Genomic DNA, 16,345 nt, shown 5'->3' with positions numbered 1-16,345 from the left:
CTGCTTATGAAAAAGGAATAATTAGTAGCCATATAAAATATTGCATGATAACTATTAGAATGAATCAGAGGAGGTTAGAAAAGTTTGGGAAGAGAGACTAGAAAGGCAGTTTGCAAAGGAGCAATGTGAGGATGCCTGTTTTGCTCCCAAGTCTATAAGGTTTATGATTTTTGCTTGGAGGTGTTTGCATAGGTATTTTGTACCCCTCACAGACTTTAAATAATTCTTCCTTAGGTAGACGGCAAATGCTGGAGGTGTGTAATAGGAAAGAGAGAGGCAACTGGGAACATGTTTATTTTTTTGGGTAGGGGGTGAAATGAGTTTGTAGAATTTAAAAATTCCCTACAGAGTACTCTGTCAGAAATGCTGGAGGAACAAAGCGCTGTTGCTAAATAAGTGATTCTTTTGAGTTGGGACATAGGATCTGAATTGCTTAAACGTATTTCTACAAAATGGAAATCAAAAGCTAAACCAAGTGTAGCTGACGTACTGATAATTGTAAAGGGGATAAAAGACTTGGAAGTGAATTATTTAGAAATGGGAAATTGCAAATTACATAATAAATGGAGTTTGTGGGAACAATATATGCAGAATAATGCTTAGGAGTAGGAGTGAGTTTTAAGGGAAGGCGGAAACTGAGCAATTTATATAATGCTAAAGTAAATCCTGTTTGTTAAAGAGAAAATGTATAGTGCATAATGCACGATAATAAAAATATTATTATGATTTATTTTATTTTCTATTAAAGCATGTATTCCTGTGTCTTAAGTGATAATTTAATGAAAGTGTAATGTTTTAGTTTAGCTGTACTACCAAGTTCTTATGGAGGCAGAATTAACTTTTGCATGACAAAATTCAGGTCCCAGGTAAGGGAAATGTGGTATTTAGTGATCTGAAAATGGAGGGATCCTTTCAAGAATTGTTTAAATGTTGTAAAAAAAATAGGCGATTCCAACGAGATGCAGGAAAAAAATGTCTAACAGCTATATATCTACAGGTGAGTAAAAAGGGGTTTGTTTTAACAGTTCTGAAAGATATGTCAGGGTATGAGGTACGACAGAGCATAAAGAATTCACTCCTTTATTCTTGCACCAATATGGAAATCTGTAGGGTTGTATATTAGATGACGAGTTCCTATTTGTACCTGTTAGGTGGTGAGTGAAGAGTTGTTTGACTGTTTACATAATCCTTCCTTTTTCTTTCTGTTTTTGTATAGTTCTTGAGTAGGTGGAACTGAAAAGGGGGTTCTTGTCTAGGCTTGCCTTCAGTAATTGCCCCTTAACATCATCTTTATAGATGCTGAATTCTTAACAATGCATGTTTCCTGATGATCTACCAGGTAGCTGATGCTCAAAGAAACCACATCAGTAGTGTTGTGTCCATATGTAATAATTTGTTTGCCCATTTTTTCCTACTGTATGGCTAACCTAGAGATCTGAGTCTTCATTGTCTTACATTTGAGTTTTGAAGCAAGCTCTTCGTTTTAGAATCTTATTTGGGTATTTCAGCATATGAGCCTGGTAACTGGTAGCCCTGAAGGCGGTTGTATGACCAAAGTATAAACTTTCTTGTCCATGTTTGTTTAGCAGCTGCCTGTCTCTGTCATTTTGAGAGTATTGGGATGAAGAGATAACTGGAAGTTCCTCATAACATCTGGGGACACTACAGTAAGATCAGCTCTTAGATCCTTATAAGGTTAGCAGGAGGTCTGATGGACTCTGCAGAATCTCATGTACTTGGAGACTGAGTCTAGCTACAAGGACACCACCAAGAAAACATCTTCAAAAGCATCTAAAATAGAGGGGGGGTACTGCTGGCTTATGTTCATCTATACCTGTTTCAGACTTATCTGACATCTCCCTAGACTCCCACATGAAATGTTCCTTTATGAGACTCCTTTATGAGACTAAGGGTTCCTGTAAATGTTATGTCCCTAGGCAGGGAACCTAATTAACTAATTTCTTTTGTCATCTTGAGTCATAACTTAGAAGGAAAGGCCTTTAGGAAAAGTACGCCAACCCTCTGCCTCCTGCAAAGAAGAGTCCAGTCATCTGGGTGGGCAGGATCTGCTGTCTATTTTGTGTGTAGAGTGCCCAAATGAAGGGCTAGATGTAAATTTGTTGCAAGCTGTGTCACATGACAAATGGTTCCTGTAAACTTTTTAAAGTCTTGCAATAGTGAATCATAACTGAGTCATAGCCATCGTATGGCCTGTCGCAAGGTTGGGGGTATGATGGTCATATATCAGACTACCCAGCATGGATCTTCTTAGCAGAGTAACTGTGATCTGTCAGCTTATGTATGGGGTATAGTTGCAAAGTATTAAAAGTCCAAGTCTTTTGGCTGGTGGACCCTCACTTAGTAAACTGAAGTCATGGTCACTCATTTTAATGAATGTAACATCCACAGCCAACATATCTGAAACGTAATATAAAGCCCAGGGGGATGTACTAAAAGCTGCCAATGTATGGATACATCTTTAGAGGAGTTGGACAAGACTGGTAGGTAAAGCAGCCACAGTCTTGGGGCTGAGAAACCACCTCATCAGTAACATTGTCCTCATGCCTTTGAAATGACCTGGAATTGGGCTTCTTCTCATTAGCAGCATCCATGTTGAAGGTCTCTCCATGTCTGATTCCTTGTGACAATACTCATGTTTGTGGGATTTCTTAGAAGGTAAAGATTCTGTTGCTGAAGCAGATGGTTATCTCACTCTGAGGCCTGTATAATGGTCTTCATCTTCTCATCCAGGTTGTTTTTTCAAATGAAACCCAAGTAAGTATTGCAATCTTCTGCAAGACAGAACTCTCAAGCAGAAAAAAAATGTTTGAATGTACTTCTTTATATAGGATCTAATGCCCACTGGAACTTGTGTAAAGCATAATTCAGGAAGATGTTGCTAAGGGTTCAAAGTAGGGCTGAGACCACAAACTTTCACTGAGATACAGCATATGCCAAAAGCAAAAAAAATAAAATAAGTAAATAACTAAAGACGACACGGACAGATGTTCCCTTTTTATCCAGAATGCAGGCTTGTGTCCCTTCACTGAGAAGCCCGTTCCAAGATGTCAGCATTGTTATAAACAATTGAGACATCAGATGGTAACAACAAATAAACCAAACAAAATGTCAGACAGCAGCAATAAATAAGTCAAAAGAAATGTTAAATATTGTTTGAGGAGAAATGTTAACTTCTGTTTTTGCTTGGGATACCTGCAGTGTTCCTGTAGTCAAGTTGGCTGGCTGGATGTCTGACTAATACCCTATGTCATGAATATTAATACCAGTTTTAGATATGAAGAACATGATCGTTTTTTTTTTTTTTTTCTGGTGCTTGAGAAGGATGTTTCCACTAAGAAACATTCTCCTCTCCCCCAGTCTAAGACCTACAGGAGTGTAAAGTCACCCCCCCAAACCAGTCACAAAAATTACTAAAGGGAAATCTTAAGTTGTCAGCCTACTAAACCCCAACAGCATGAGAAAGTTATAGGCATATACTAGTTCAAAGTATAACACTTATATAGAGAAGGAAACCAGCAGTCTGATAACATGATGGTACTATCGGGAAAGAGGGTGGGAAACCCTACTACATAATGATCCTTCTTTTTGGACATCTACCATTACATTAGGAAGATTCACCATAACTGTAATGTGTCCATCATAGGGAACACTGCTGCAGGGCACAGGGGAGTACCAAACAATGTGGAGTCCTGACCAAACAAATTTGCAGAAAATTACAGCATGCCTTGTACTACTGCAGTGATAAAACTAGCCAAATTTCTAGACTGAGTATATAGCTAGTACTGCTTGCAGATTGTAAGTCCAAGAGTCAGCTTCAGACATATTCTTGGCAGAGACATTCCTGCTACAATGGAAGCAGCTGCTCCAGTGGCATTTCTTAATCTGTCCTTTCATAGTCTTTCTGTATTTGACATAGCAGAAAGTGATAACACTTGGCAAATCTTCTGGGCTGTTTGTGTCTGACATGGTACATTTCAGTGAGTCCATTTTTTATCAAATCCCATTTATTCAAACCCATTGCAGTGAAGTGGCTTGAAAATTCTTTTGACACATCTAAGTATGGATCTTCTTTCCTGTATCTTACTGCTATGCCTGCTGATAATCAAGCCTGTCTCAAGTAGACTCAGCCCATCTGTTCCTCTGAACTAGGAGTACACCCAGTAGAGTATGCAGTCAAAAGCTGGCCAGAGAGGCCTTCATACAGGCATCAATGAGGGCTACTTGTGTTGTTGCAGAATTCCCAACAAGGGAGCATTTTTGTAAGCTCTAATTCCACCCCTGGTGGGTGACATGGGCATCTGCATCACCAGAGAGATTAACATCCCTTTGTCACTGCATGCACGCTCCTTTGAACTTAGGTAGCTGAAGCCCACATCCTCCTTGATTCCAGTTTCTTGCTCATGCATAACTACAGCTGTACCATAGCAGCAGCAGGCCGCCTAGAACCATTGCACCACTCTCCCCCTAGGACGGGCAAGCTGTATGACACTCACTCCTGTCCTCTCCTGCCTGTCTCTTCCAGTGCTTTAGTCACTGTATGAGTTTGGGCTGTCTGTGTCTCATTCAAGGTTTCATCCCTAGGCACCACAGAGCCAGGCAACCTCAGGAGAGACCTTGAGTCTTGTACTTTCAAGCCTGTTTATGAAGTTGGTCTCCGAAAATGCCTAGATGAAATAAATGAATACCTTTTGCTTAGATAATTTACAGTCTTGTATGCCTGACATGAAACCCTTGCTTCTCTTGGTTTAATTTTTCCAAATCTTTTGGGTTTCTAATAACCATGGTGGGAATGGATTCATTTCCTAAGTCAGGTTAGAATTGTCTGTCTTTGTTAGCCAAAAGTGCTCTTCATAGCACCCACAATGTGCCGAGAATTGACTTCTGCAATTCATATGGAGTTGCATGTGTTGGTAGCTTATCTGAATATGACTGTAGATTCTTTTTTTTTTTTATTAGACCCATTGCTCATACTACTGTTGGGAGTGTCTAGGTGTCTTCCTTCTACATTGTTCTTGTTTTTGTCACAAATCCTGATATTTTATGACTTAGTATCTGATGTAGAGAAAGAGAGACAGTAATTGCTAGATGTAACAATTTCAATGATAAATGCTACTTTTGTCTTTTTTAATGGACTACTATATCTAGTTTTCTTGCATCTTTTTTTTTTAATTGTTGGCAATGGGTGATCCCATGTGATGCACACTTTATAATTCTTTATAATGCTTTGTGGTTCGTTTCCAATGCTTCTCAGCTACTTCTGTATTGTAGTGTTTACACAATTCCCAATGCTATAGTCTTGCCACATTATTATGCCTTTCAGTGTACAGGCCCTCTGCCATGAGTACATCATAGGATCATAGGTAGGTACTAGGCTATCTGCCCAAAGGCATTTATAAGCCAAGCTAGAGTGTGTCTACTTTCACCGCTCCATTGATTAATTAACTGAGCCTCTGTCAAGAAGAGCCAATGAAGTGATCCCAAGGGTGTATTTTCTGTTACCCATCCCCTTGTCAAGGTTTCTCTTGAAGAGTGTTAGTGAGAGGCTCTGCCTAATGTAGTTAGAAATTTTGTTCCAAAGCATGGGGAGTCTCTGTGACAGGAATCTGTCCCTCCAGCATGTTCTAGTTATTGTTGTGGCGAGGTTTAGCTCACTAGAGCGAGTGGCTCGCAGCGACTTGGATTTCTTTAGGTGGAGCATGTCCATCAGTTCTGAGTTGGATATGACTTTGTAAGTCAGGCAGAGATCACCTCTGAGTAAGCGATATGCGACTGAGTACAGCTGGAGTTTTTCCAGTCGGGCTGCATAGGACATATGTTTGAGGCCAGTAGTAATCCTCTTGGTGAGGTACTTTTGTGGTCTTTCCAGCTGTTGGAAGTGTCTTGTGAGGTGCATCCCAGATGGGGCATTGTACTCTATGATGGGTCTGATGAGTGACGAGTAGAGGGGCACTATAACCTCTTTATTTCTAGATGCAAACCCTTTAGTAATTAGATGAGCTACATAGAAGGATTTCCTAACTACTTTGGCAATATGATTGTCAAAGGAGAGATTACTATCTACCTCTGTCCCCAGATCTCTTATTACCTCTTCTGTATTAAGGGGGCTGCCAACTATGTGGTAATTCATGGGTGTTTTGTTTTTCCCAAATGGGATGACTATGCATTTTTTGGCATTTAGCTTGAGACCATGACTTTGACACCAGGTGTCTGTCTCAGTAAGGCCCTTTTGGGGAATGTCCATGTCAGCCGGAGAGTCAGTTATGGCTCCCAGTTTGCAGTCATCGGCAAACTTGGTTAGCCAAAGTCCTCCTGTGTGTGCCTGTACGTCTGAGAAGTATATGCCGAACAGTAGGGGTCCCAGGACCGAGCCTTGTGGGACACCACTTGTGACTGGTTTAGAGTCAGACCTGGAGCCCACTATTCTTACTGTGTGAGTTCTGTCTGTAAGCCAGTTGGCAACCCATCTTGTGACGTAGGGGTTTATGTTCAGGCTGGTGAGTTTTTCTATAATTCCCAAGTGGAGAATGGTGTCAAAAGCCTTGGCGAGGTCAAGGTAGGCTGTGTGAACTACCTTTCCCTCATCTGTGGTCTTGGTGACTGTCTTGAAGAAGTCATCCAGGTTTAGTAGGCATGATCTGCCCTTAACAAAGCCAAACTGGGTCGGGTCAAGTGTTTGGAGGTTCCCAATGTTTTTTTTAATGAGTTCCATGATGATGGGCTCCATAGCCTTGCAGACCAGGCTAATCAGGCTTATGGAGCAATAGTTACCAGGGTCAGTTGTGGCCCCTCCTTTGTGGAGCGGAATAACCATTGCTGTGTGCCATTCTATCGGCACATAGCCTATGGAGAGGTTGAGGTTGAACAGTGTGTTTAGGTGGGGGGTTAGTCCGTTCTGTAGTTCATGCAAGACACAGCCTGGGACACCATATGGCCCCATTGATGCTGTGCTTTTGGCTTTTGAAAGGGCTGTTTTCACCTGTGAGTCTGTGATTTTCAGGACACTACACTTTTCTGGTATTGTTGTGGGCCCTTTTGGGGGTGAGAGGGGGGTGAAGTTTGCGTGAGTTGCCACTTAGATTCTTGACATAGCTAAACAAGGCTTTTTGGTTATCTTTCGAATCCTTGGCTATTTTTCTGTCGAAGTTAGCCTTGGAGGATTTTATGAGCAACCTTAGTTTCTTACTGATACTGATCAGAGATGTCTTTCCTTCTTGGGATTTGCTTTTTTTCTGAACTAGTTTCCTCCTTCTATTGTATAGCCTGTTTATTGCAGGGGTCCACCAGACTGGTTTCCTTCTCTTAGGGGAGTGAGTCTTGGTTTTGCTAGGGATGGCACGATCCATGCATCCTTGTAGGTCACATCCAGCAACAAGGTGTACAACTGTTTCCAGTTCTTTTTTTTCACAGAACTTGCATTTGCCTGTTTTGCCCACATGCTCAGTGGACTTCGAAAACCAACTTGTACGTAGTCCACTGTCCTGGGTTGCCGTTATTAAGCTTTCATCCTTTGGTTTCAACTCACCTCCCCTTAACCATTCCTGTGAAAATCCTGATCAACATGAAAATGTTCCAGATGTCTGTACTTGCTACTGTATTTATTGCTTTTCCACATTTCTTTCCTTCTCATCTGATCCTTCGCTTTATATTCTTTCTTTTCTTTTGGCACATTCAGTTGCTGTCTGATTTTTTTTGTCTTTTTGATTTGATTTCCATTTCCGCTTGGCAGTGGAATGCTTCTGCTAAACTAAGCCAAGAGGTCATCCTCGACTTCTCCACAAGTTTTAAACTTTCATTATATTTGTATCTGTTGAGGTCAGCAGATATGTATGCAGTCCCACAACTACAGGATCTGTACATGCAATCAATTTTGAGGAAGCCCATACCTTCTTCAGAGTGTGGAATATATAATCTTGGTATATACACTGATTTTTATATATCATTTGATAAATGTGAATCATTTTTCTTGTTTTTCTGCCCAGCTGATCCAATACTTTTTGGCTCCAGTCATTCCCACCAAAACTGTAAGTTAGAGCAAAAAAGAGTAGGGGGGTTTGGGGGGGCAGAGCCCCCCACATATTTCAAGTATATATCATGTTTGGATAAGAGTAATAGATTGCAATTGCAAGTATGCATGTATATAGTGTAACACATTTAAAATATAGCCCCGCCACACCCCTTGTTGTGGGGGGCAGTGTCCCCCACACACCCCCTACTATATATACCAACTCCAGGGTCACACTACAGTAGGGACAAGGCCATATACTATTTTCGGTGAAATGTGTTTTGGTGAATTGTGTTTTCAGTGAATTGAGCTTTCAGTGAAAAGTGCACACTAATTTAACTTTCAGTGAAATGTGCATTCGGTGAAATGTCCTAGATCCATATGTATGTGTGTATATATATATATATATATATATATATATATATATATATATTTTTTTTTTTATATTTAGTTTCTGTTGGTTTGTTTTTTCCAGTATGGCTGATAAGCCTACTGGATTTAAAAAGTGCAGGTCCTGTCGGCACAAGATCCCAAACTCTGATGCCCACAGGGCGTACTTGTACTCTATGGGGCTGGCAAATGTGACCACCTCCTGCTCTGTTTGTGCAACCTTTAATGCCAGGGCGATAAGTGATTGTAGGAACAAATTAATACTCAAAGGACTTTTTCCAGCTTCAGCTCCTTCTGGTATGTCTTCATCAGGAGATCAAACCCTCTCTCAGAAATCTAAAGAGGCTAAAAGGCATAGGAAATGCTCTTCATCTAAGTCACCTCAGTCAGTACCTTCCTCTCAGCCTCCTGCGAAGGTGCCCAAGACCTCAGATCCTATATCTGTTAGCTCCAGGTTTCCTTGTCTCCGTTCTCCAGAATTTTCCCTGGAGCCCTTCTGTCCTAGATTAAGGTCTCTTTTCCTCCAGGAGAACCCCAAAAAAATCTTCCAGTCTGTCATCCACTTCATCTTCTGTCAGGTCCTCCTGGAGTCTCTCAGAGTCAGAGGTGGATATGATGATGAGGAAGTTCATCAGGACACAGATCCAGATGGGGGTTCTGTTGGCTCCATCTCCCATCGGATCCATGAGCCTTAAGCCTACCTTCCAACCTGTATATTCTCCTTTTTTGATCCAACCTGCTGTTTCGGAGTCCTTGGATATGAAAGCATCAAGAGTTGAACCGTCAGATCTTAAGGTTCTGGCATCATCAACTCCAGTGACTTCCCTGACCTGATTGGCTCAGATTATGTCGGGCTCCAATTCTGGAGCATGATGGCTGTCGGAGCCGAAGCATCGGCACCGGATCTGAGGGGTTGACTTTGACTCTAAAGTTTTCGAAGCCTCGGCATTAGATAGCTCTGTTCTGACTTTCCCCTTCAGATCTGAGGGTTCAAGAGCCACGGGGGTTGTCTGATCAGAGAGTTTCAGCTGCAGTAGTATTGCCTTCAATGTCTCCTGATCAGTCTGCTTTTGAGGTGGTGGTGAGAGTATTGTCTATACCTAGACTGGCTTCAACTCTTCCTTCTTCTGATCCATGCCCCCTAACCTCCTTTGGATCCTGTGTCTGAGTTTTCTCATCCTAGACCTCAGGGACAGCCAGCCCAGATGAGCTTCCAAGCAGTTTTCAGCAGGGAACTTCCCATCTCTTCTGACACTTCCCCAGAGCATCCCACTGAAGAGGTCCCTTGAAAGAGATTGTGCAAGAGGAGGCATCTGGATTCCCCACATGAATACCTCACAGAAGACACTAATTTTGATGAAGGGGAAGGGTCCTCTATATCTCCACCAGAGGATGTCTCATTTGGGGACATATTAGATATCCTTCACCAAAAAGGTGGTTGGTCTGCCCAAAACCCATCCCAGGAAGAATCAGTGTTGTTGGAAGCCTTTGGGTCTGGACTATTTACTTCTTGGGCTACCCTGTCTGTGGATGAGCTGATAGATCAGGTCTCCTACAGAGCATGGAAGGATTCAGACTCTGGAGAACCTATCCCTAAGCACCCGGACAAGATTCTTAGTGCCCCGTCAGACAGGTTACATTGGACAAAGGGTATTCCTCTAGTTGTTGTGGCAGCTACTGAAAAGGAGTTGGTTGAACAGAGCTCCTCTGTCCATACCCCTGACAGGGAGTCTGGGGATTTGGGCAGGTTTGGGAAGTGAGTGTATGCATCAGAGACCTTTGCTTTACTATCACTGAATTATTTAGCGCATTTCACAAGGTTACAGAGGGACTTGATCAAGGAACTCTCTAACTCTCCCCAGGTTCCATGTCCACAGAGGAACATAAGTCCTTTTCCTCATGACTGGCCACCTACAATCCATTACTATGCTTCCATGAGGTTAATCTCACACACAACTAAATGTTCCTCATGGGCTGCTGATTCAGGCATAGCCATTAAGAGACATGCCTGGATGCAGTTGTGCAGTTTCACTGAGCCCTTCAAGGCATCATTCATCAATGCTTCCTTTGAGGGATCTTCCGTATTTGGACCAACAGTTAAAAAAAATGCTTTCCAGAAGTGAGAAGGATGGAAAGATCCTGTCTACCATGGGAATACGCATTTCTACCCTGTAGAGAACCTTTTCCAGGAATCATTGCGGTTGTAAGAAAGCATGGCTCAGAAAATCCCAAGGGTTTTTCCAAGAATTGCATGGATATTTCCCCCTCAGAGGCAGAGGGGGAAATAGCTATAATGGGAAACGCCACCCTTGTGGCAGAGGGGGTCTGCAGAATCAAGGTTCTTGATATTCTCTCTCAGACAGGCCTTTTCAGTGCTCCTGAAAGGTTGCCAGACTGTTCCTCTTTGGAGGCAGTCGGGGACACTTATCCTTGCACCCAAAAGCTTGGACAGCCATCACACAAGATTCTTACATGCAAAGGATCATATCCAGAGGATACTTCATTCCCTTTTTCCAAGTTCCTCCACAGAACAGAAATAATCTCTGTGATGTTCCACCTAATCAGAGGGAACAAGCAGCTCTAAAAATTCAAATGCTGCTGGACAAGAGTGTCATCCAGGAGGTCCCTCCTACAGACCAAAGAGGATCTGGAATTTACTTAAGGTTCATTTTAGTGCCAAAGGAAACAGGGGACCTGAGATCCATTTTGGATCTCAAGTTATTTGTACCAGTTTGTAAAGAATTCCAAGTTCCAGATGGTCGCGGTTCAGTCCATTCTGCCTCTTTTTCAGAAGGATGACTGGATATGCTCTCTAGATCTTAAACATGTACTATCATATAAAAAATGAACAGTTGCTCCTGAAGATGTCTACGCTTCTGTCTGGGAGCCAGTTATCATTTCAAAGCCCTTCCCTTTGGTCTCACCACAACCCCAGGGTGTTCAAGTGCATGGCAGTGGTAGCAGCTCATTTAAGACTGTGCAGATTCAAAATGTTTTCATAATTGGATGACTGATTCCTAACTGCACCAACTGGGCAACTTCTGGAAAAGGCCAGAGATTACATTCTACTTCTAGTTCAATCTCTGGGAATTATGATAAATTTGATAAAGTCCCAGCCTCAACCAGTTTAAGCCTTGGAGTTTGTAGGGGTTCATCTAGACAGTCAGTTGCCTAGCTCTTCTGCCTCAAAACAAAATTCTTACTCTGAAATCGCATGCCGATTAAATTCTGTCTCATACTTCACCCCCAGCACGATTAATACTCAAAGCCGTAGGGTCAGTGGCTGCTGCAATAACTGTACTACCCACTACTCATCTTCATATGAGAATTCCTCTGTGCACTGTAGCAGTGCAATGGTCTTTTCATCGACAATCTCTGAGACATCCAATAAAATGATCTCAGGTTTGCAGAAAATCTCTACTGTGATAGATACATTCCGAAGAGGTTTATCAAGGCTGCTCATTTGTCCTTCCTCCCCCGAAAGCCATGTTAACCATGGACACCTTCCAGTTAGGGTGTGGGAGGCATTACTTGGGCTGGACAATTCAAGGCATGTGGTCTCAAGAAGAGACAAATTTGGATATAAATGTTCTAGAGATGAGCGGTGCTTTAAACAGTGCAGGCCCTTCAGAGCTCTCTTCCACTAGGAGCTGTTGCTGTTCAGACAGACGACATGTCAGTAGTCTGGTACATCGACAAACAGGGGAGAACCAGATCTTACCCCCTATACTGAGAGAAGCAGTGAGAGTTTGGCAATGGACAATGTCCTCAATTCGTTTTCTAGTAGCGATGCACATACTGGGGAAATCATACATATTAGTGGACAAGCTCAGCAGGATCATTCTGACTCCTCATGAGTGGTCTGTCAGTCAATCAATGGCAGACAGTCTTCGAAAAATGGGCTCAACCATGGTTCGATCTATTCACCTCTCCCCGCAACAAGAAATCAGCAGGTTCTTTGCCCTAATTCCCCCTCAGGGACGGTCACTGATAGATGCTGTAGTTCATGTTTGGGACTCCAGTCTCCTTTTATGCTTACCCTCCCCTACCGCTAATACACAAGTTTCTTCAGAAAGCCAGTCTGTTGAAGAGCAAAGTAATCATCATTGCACCCTTCTGGCCTCGGCAAGAGTGGTTCCCTTTTCTGTGGTCTCACCTCATACGTCTGCCTTGCACAGTGGATCCCATTCCAGATCTCCTGTCACATCCTACAGGAATGACTCATCTGGACAAAGCAGGCCTCAAACTGACTGCTTGGTTTCTCTAATTCCATTGATGGCTAGATATTCCAGGCTTTCACCTCTAGTTCATTGAATCCTTTCTTCTTCCCACAAAAATTCAGCCAGAAAGGTTTATAAGAGCAAATGGAAAAGATTTTCTTTGTGGGCGCAACAAAGAGACTTAGATCCTTTTGCCGCTCCAGTCCCAGCTATTTTAAATTTCCTTGCCTCTATTTTTCAAACCAAGCAAGCTTCTCTACCATTAAAGTACAGTTAGCAGCCATCTTCAACTACCACGCCAGTAATAAGGCTTCTCCTTTCACTTCAACTAAGTTGTCCAAGGCCTTTCTAAAGGGTACATTTTTGGTTAGACCTCCAATTCGAGATCGCACTCTACCTCGGGATCTTTAGTATATCCTCCGTTTGAGCCCTCAGTTAAAGTAGACTTTGACATCCCCACTCTGGGCCAGTAATCAAGGAGCTTGATTCCTCACCACTGACACTGGAGAGACGCGTTCACTTGGAATACAAATGGATACATTTAGTATTTCCAGATGCTGACCTCTCTGCATCAGGCACAATTTTCCTTAACAGCACACAGGGCATACATTCAGCCCGGGGTCTGGGTGTCTCTGTCTCCTTCCAGGTCCCCAGTAAGACTCCCCACTGGCACAGCTGTAGGGTTAGGTCCTCAGCCGAGTGTCCAAGCCAAGTCCTCCAGCACCTTCTCTGTCTGCTCCAAGTAACTGACACACACACTCTTTGAGATTTAATTTTCACACACACACACACACACACACACACACACACACACACACACACACACACACACCTGGGAAAGGCTAACACAGATTACTCACTCTACCAGCTTAGACCAGACTGTAAGGTAGATTCACTGCCATCAGTCAGTTACTATAAGGCTCTTAAAAGGGTATCCAATTATACTGCATGAAATTAATGTTAATACAAATGGTAAATGGGGGTGGGAGGTTAGTATAATGCATAAGGTGTTTACCTTACAGACACAAGCTGCAAGGTTTGATTCTCACATGGAGTAATTGGCTAGGCTTGAAATGTCTCACAAGGGTAGTTACCCTAGTAGTAATCTATGAACCTATGAATCTAATGTTTACCAAACAGCAAGCCTTCAGGAGTAGCCAGACTTATCATCAAATAAATGGGTGCAAATAATCTCAAACCTTAAATATTTTTGTAAAAGGACCAGCTGCAATGATGGGTTTAAATATATTTAATAATAATAAAATAACATGAAAATGCTAAATATCTATCTACAGTGAATACCAGAGATGTGAAGTTATTCTGTCTCACTGTACATTCTTACTGATGGGTTCGGAGCCTCACCTCTGCTCCGACTTGGCCAACTGCAAAAAGCTTGAGGTCTTCAACCAGCTTGAGGCCAACTCCCTATCCCATGATGCACCATGGTCTTCCGTCAGATCTCTTTTGCCGCTGCAACTTGATCGGACGTTCACCAGCTCTGGATAAGTCTGACAAGCACTCCTAAAAGCCTACGGAACCGACGAAGAGTCCATCGACTACAAAATCAGCCTCCAGTAAAGCTTCGACATCGGTTCCACAGCCTTCGGAACCGACTGTCGTTGTGGTTAGGAGCCGGTCCCTGACCTTGGAGCCGGTATCTCCTACATTAAAATCTCCCATTTTACAGTCGGTGGCTTTGTCATATTCTTCACGGGCCTCAAGTAGACTGTCTGATTTGGATGTGAACTGCATGATGAAGAAGCTTTTACAGATTGCTGGCAAAAATTTTATCAGCACTGACCCCGGGGGCTTCGGAGCAGACTTTAGTTCCCCCAACATCTTCTGTTCCTCCTTCCATCTGCATGGAAGTTTCAGAGCTGAAGAGCGTGGAACTGATGATTGTGGAACCTTCAGGACAGACACCTACTCTAGGCTTTTCAGTCCTGACTGCCCTGATGTCTTCGCTGACCGAAAGATCTTGGAGCTGACACTCACCGGTTGGGTCCGTGGAGGATAGTAGGACCGACTTGTCGGTGCCGACTTTACCTCTCGGGGCTTCAGCTTGAGTGAGTTCGGCACCGACCTCCAGCTCAGAGCCCTCTGTACCAGTGCAGACAGTTTCCATCGAATCTTCGGATCTGAGGGATTCCTCTCGTCGGGGCCAAGGAGACTTTGAGGTTATGAGGAGGGCTTTGTCCACGCCGACGACCACTCCATCAGTCCCCACAGCTCCCTCCCTGAAAGCACTGGTGTTTGCCTCTACATCACACGCTCCATTAAAGCGTAGAGATCCTGAGTCGCAGGAAGTCCCATTTGGTGAACCATGTTCTTCTGAGACCTCTCCAGAAGCTTCCACTGAAGAGGTGCTTCGGTAGAGACTTTGCAAGAGGAAGCATCTGGACTCCCACAGGAGTCCGTCACTTTGGATACTGACTTGGATGAGTCAGAAAAGTCCCCATGGTCCCCTTCAGAAGGTATCTCCTTTGCAGATATCTTAGAAATTCTTAAACAGAGGGGTGGCTGGAAATCCCTTAACCCTACTGATGATGAGTCAGTCCTCCTGAAGCCCTTTGGGTCTCAACCCTCCACCTCTTGGGTGTCTCCACCCTTTGATGAGTTGTTTGAATTACTCACTCGAAGGGCATGGGAGTCCCTAGACACCACAGAGCCTGTACCCAGGAGGCCTAATAAATTTGTAACTTGCCCTCAAAATAGAGCTTATCTCACTAAAGGAGTGCCTGTTGATGCTTTGGTGGTAGTGGCAGCCACCAAGAAAGAATTATCAGAGACTTCATCTGTTCATCCTCCTAATAGAGAATCCAGGATCATGGACAGGTACGGGAAGCGTATATTTAGTTCAGCGGCCTTAGTCCTTCAGTCGCTGAACTATCTCACACATTTCACTAGATTACAAAGGGATCTCCTGAAGGAGCTGGGAGACACCCTGCAGGGTTCAGTAGCTGCAGAGGTTTCGGACAAGGTAACTTCCAAGCTCTCCACTCTTAATTTGATTGTGAACTCGTCCATGCGTCTGTTATTTGCAGCTGATGGTATGAGCAGAGCAGCGGGTACAGGAATTGCTCTTAGGAGACATTCCTGGATGCGCTTATGTTCCTTTGCGTAACCCTTTAAGTCTTCCTTCATTAACACCCCCTATGACAGTTTGCCCCTTTTGGACAAAAGGTAAAGGAAACACTTAGGAGTGAAAAAGACGGAAAGACCTTGTCTGCCATCGGAGTACAATTTTCTACCCTGAATAGACCTTACCCCAAAGAGAGTGGGGGTGGAAAGATATGCTTCCATAAATCTCAGGGATCTTTCCAGGACACTTGCGGTGAAACTCCCTCTAGAGGCAGAGGAGGGGGTAATAACGGAAGATGTCACCCACATGGCAGAGGGGGGCTACAGAACCAGGGTGACGAGATCACTTCTTTGGCAAGCCCTATCAGCACTCCTGAAAGGAGGCCCGATTGTTCATCTCTGGAGGCAGTCAGGGGACGCCTTTCTTTGTACCTGGACGCCTGGCTAAAAATAACAAAAGACAGCTGTGTACAAAGCATAATATCCAGAGGATGTTCTTCGTGTTTCACTGTTGCAGTCATTACATTTGGGTAATCTGCTGGCAGGTTGCCCTCAGTCGGCCTGAATATCAAAGTCTTGGGTCCTGCTTCAGTTGCTGTCTCCTCTTCCATGACGTCAGGACATCAGGGGT

At 43.4% G+C, this 16,345-nt stretch overlaps 1 protein-coding gene across 3 annotated transcripts in view; it reads left to right on the top strand.

Moving 5' to 3' along the window:
- Nucleotides 1-16,345, top strand: part of TBC1D9B (TBC1 domain family member 9B) — a 2,477,681-nt gene that overhangs the window by 957,766 nt on the left and 1,503,570 nt on the right. The gene's annotated exons all lie outside the window — the stretch shown is intronic.

Source organism: Protopterus annectens, chromosome 4.part0 (genome assembly GCF_019279795.1).
Source record: "Protopterus annectens isolate FY-2018-M chromosome 4.part0, PAN1.0, whole genome shotgun sequence".
Lineage (NCBI taxonomy): Eukaryota > Metazoa > Chordata > Ceratodontiformes > Protopteridae > Protopterus > Protopterus annectens.
The sequence above is the reverse complement of the archived record's forward strand: the minus strand, read 5'-3'. Positions and strand labels throughout refer to the sequence as shown.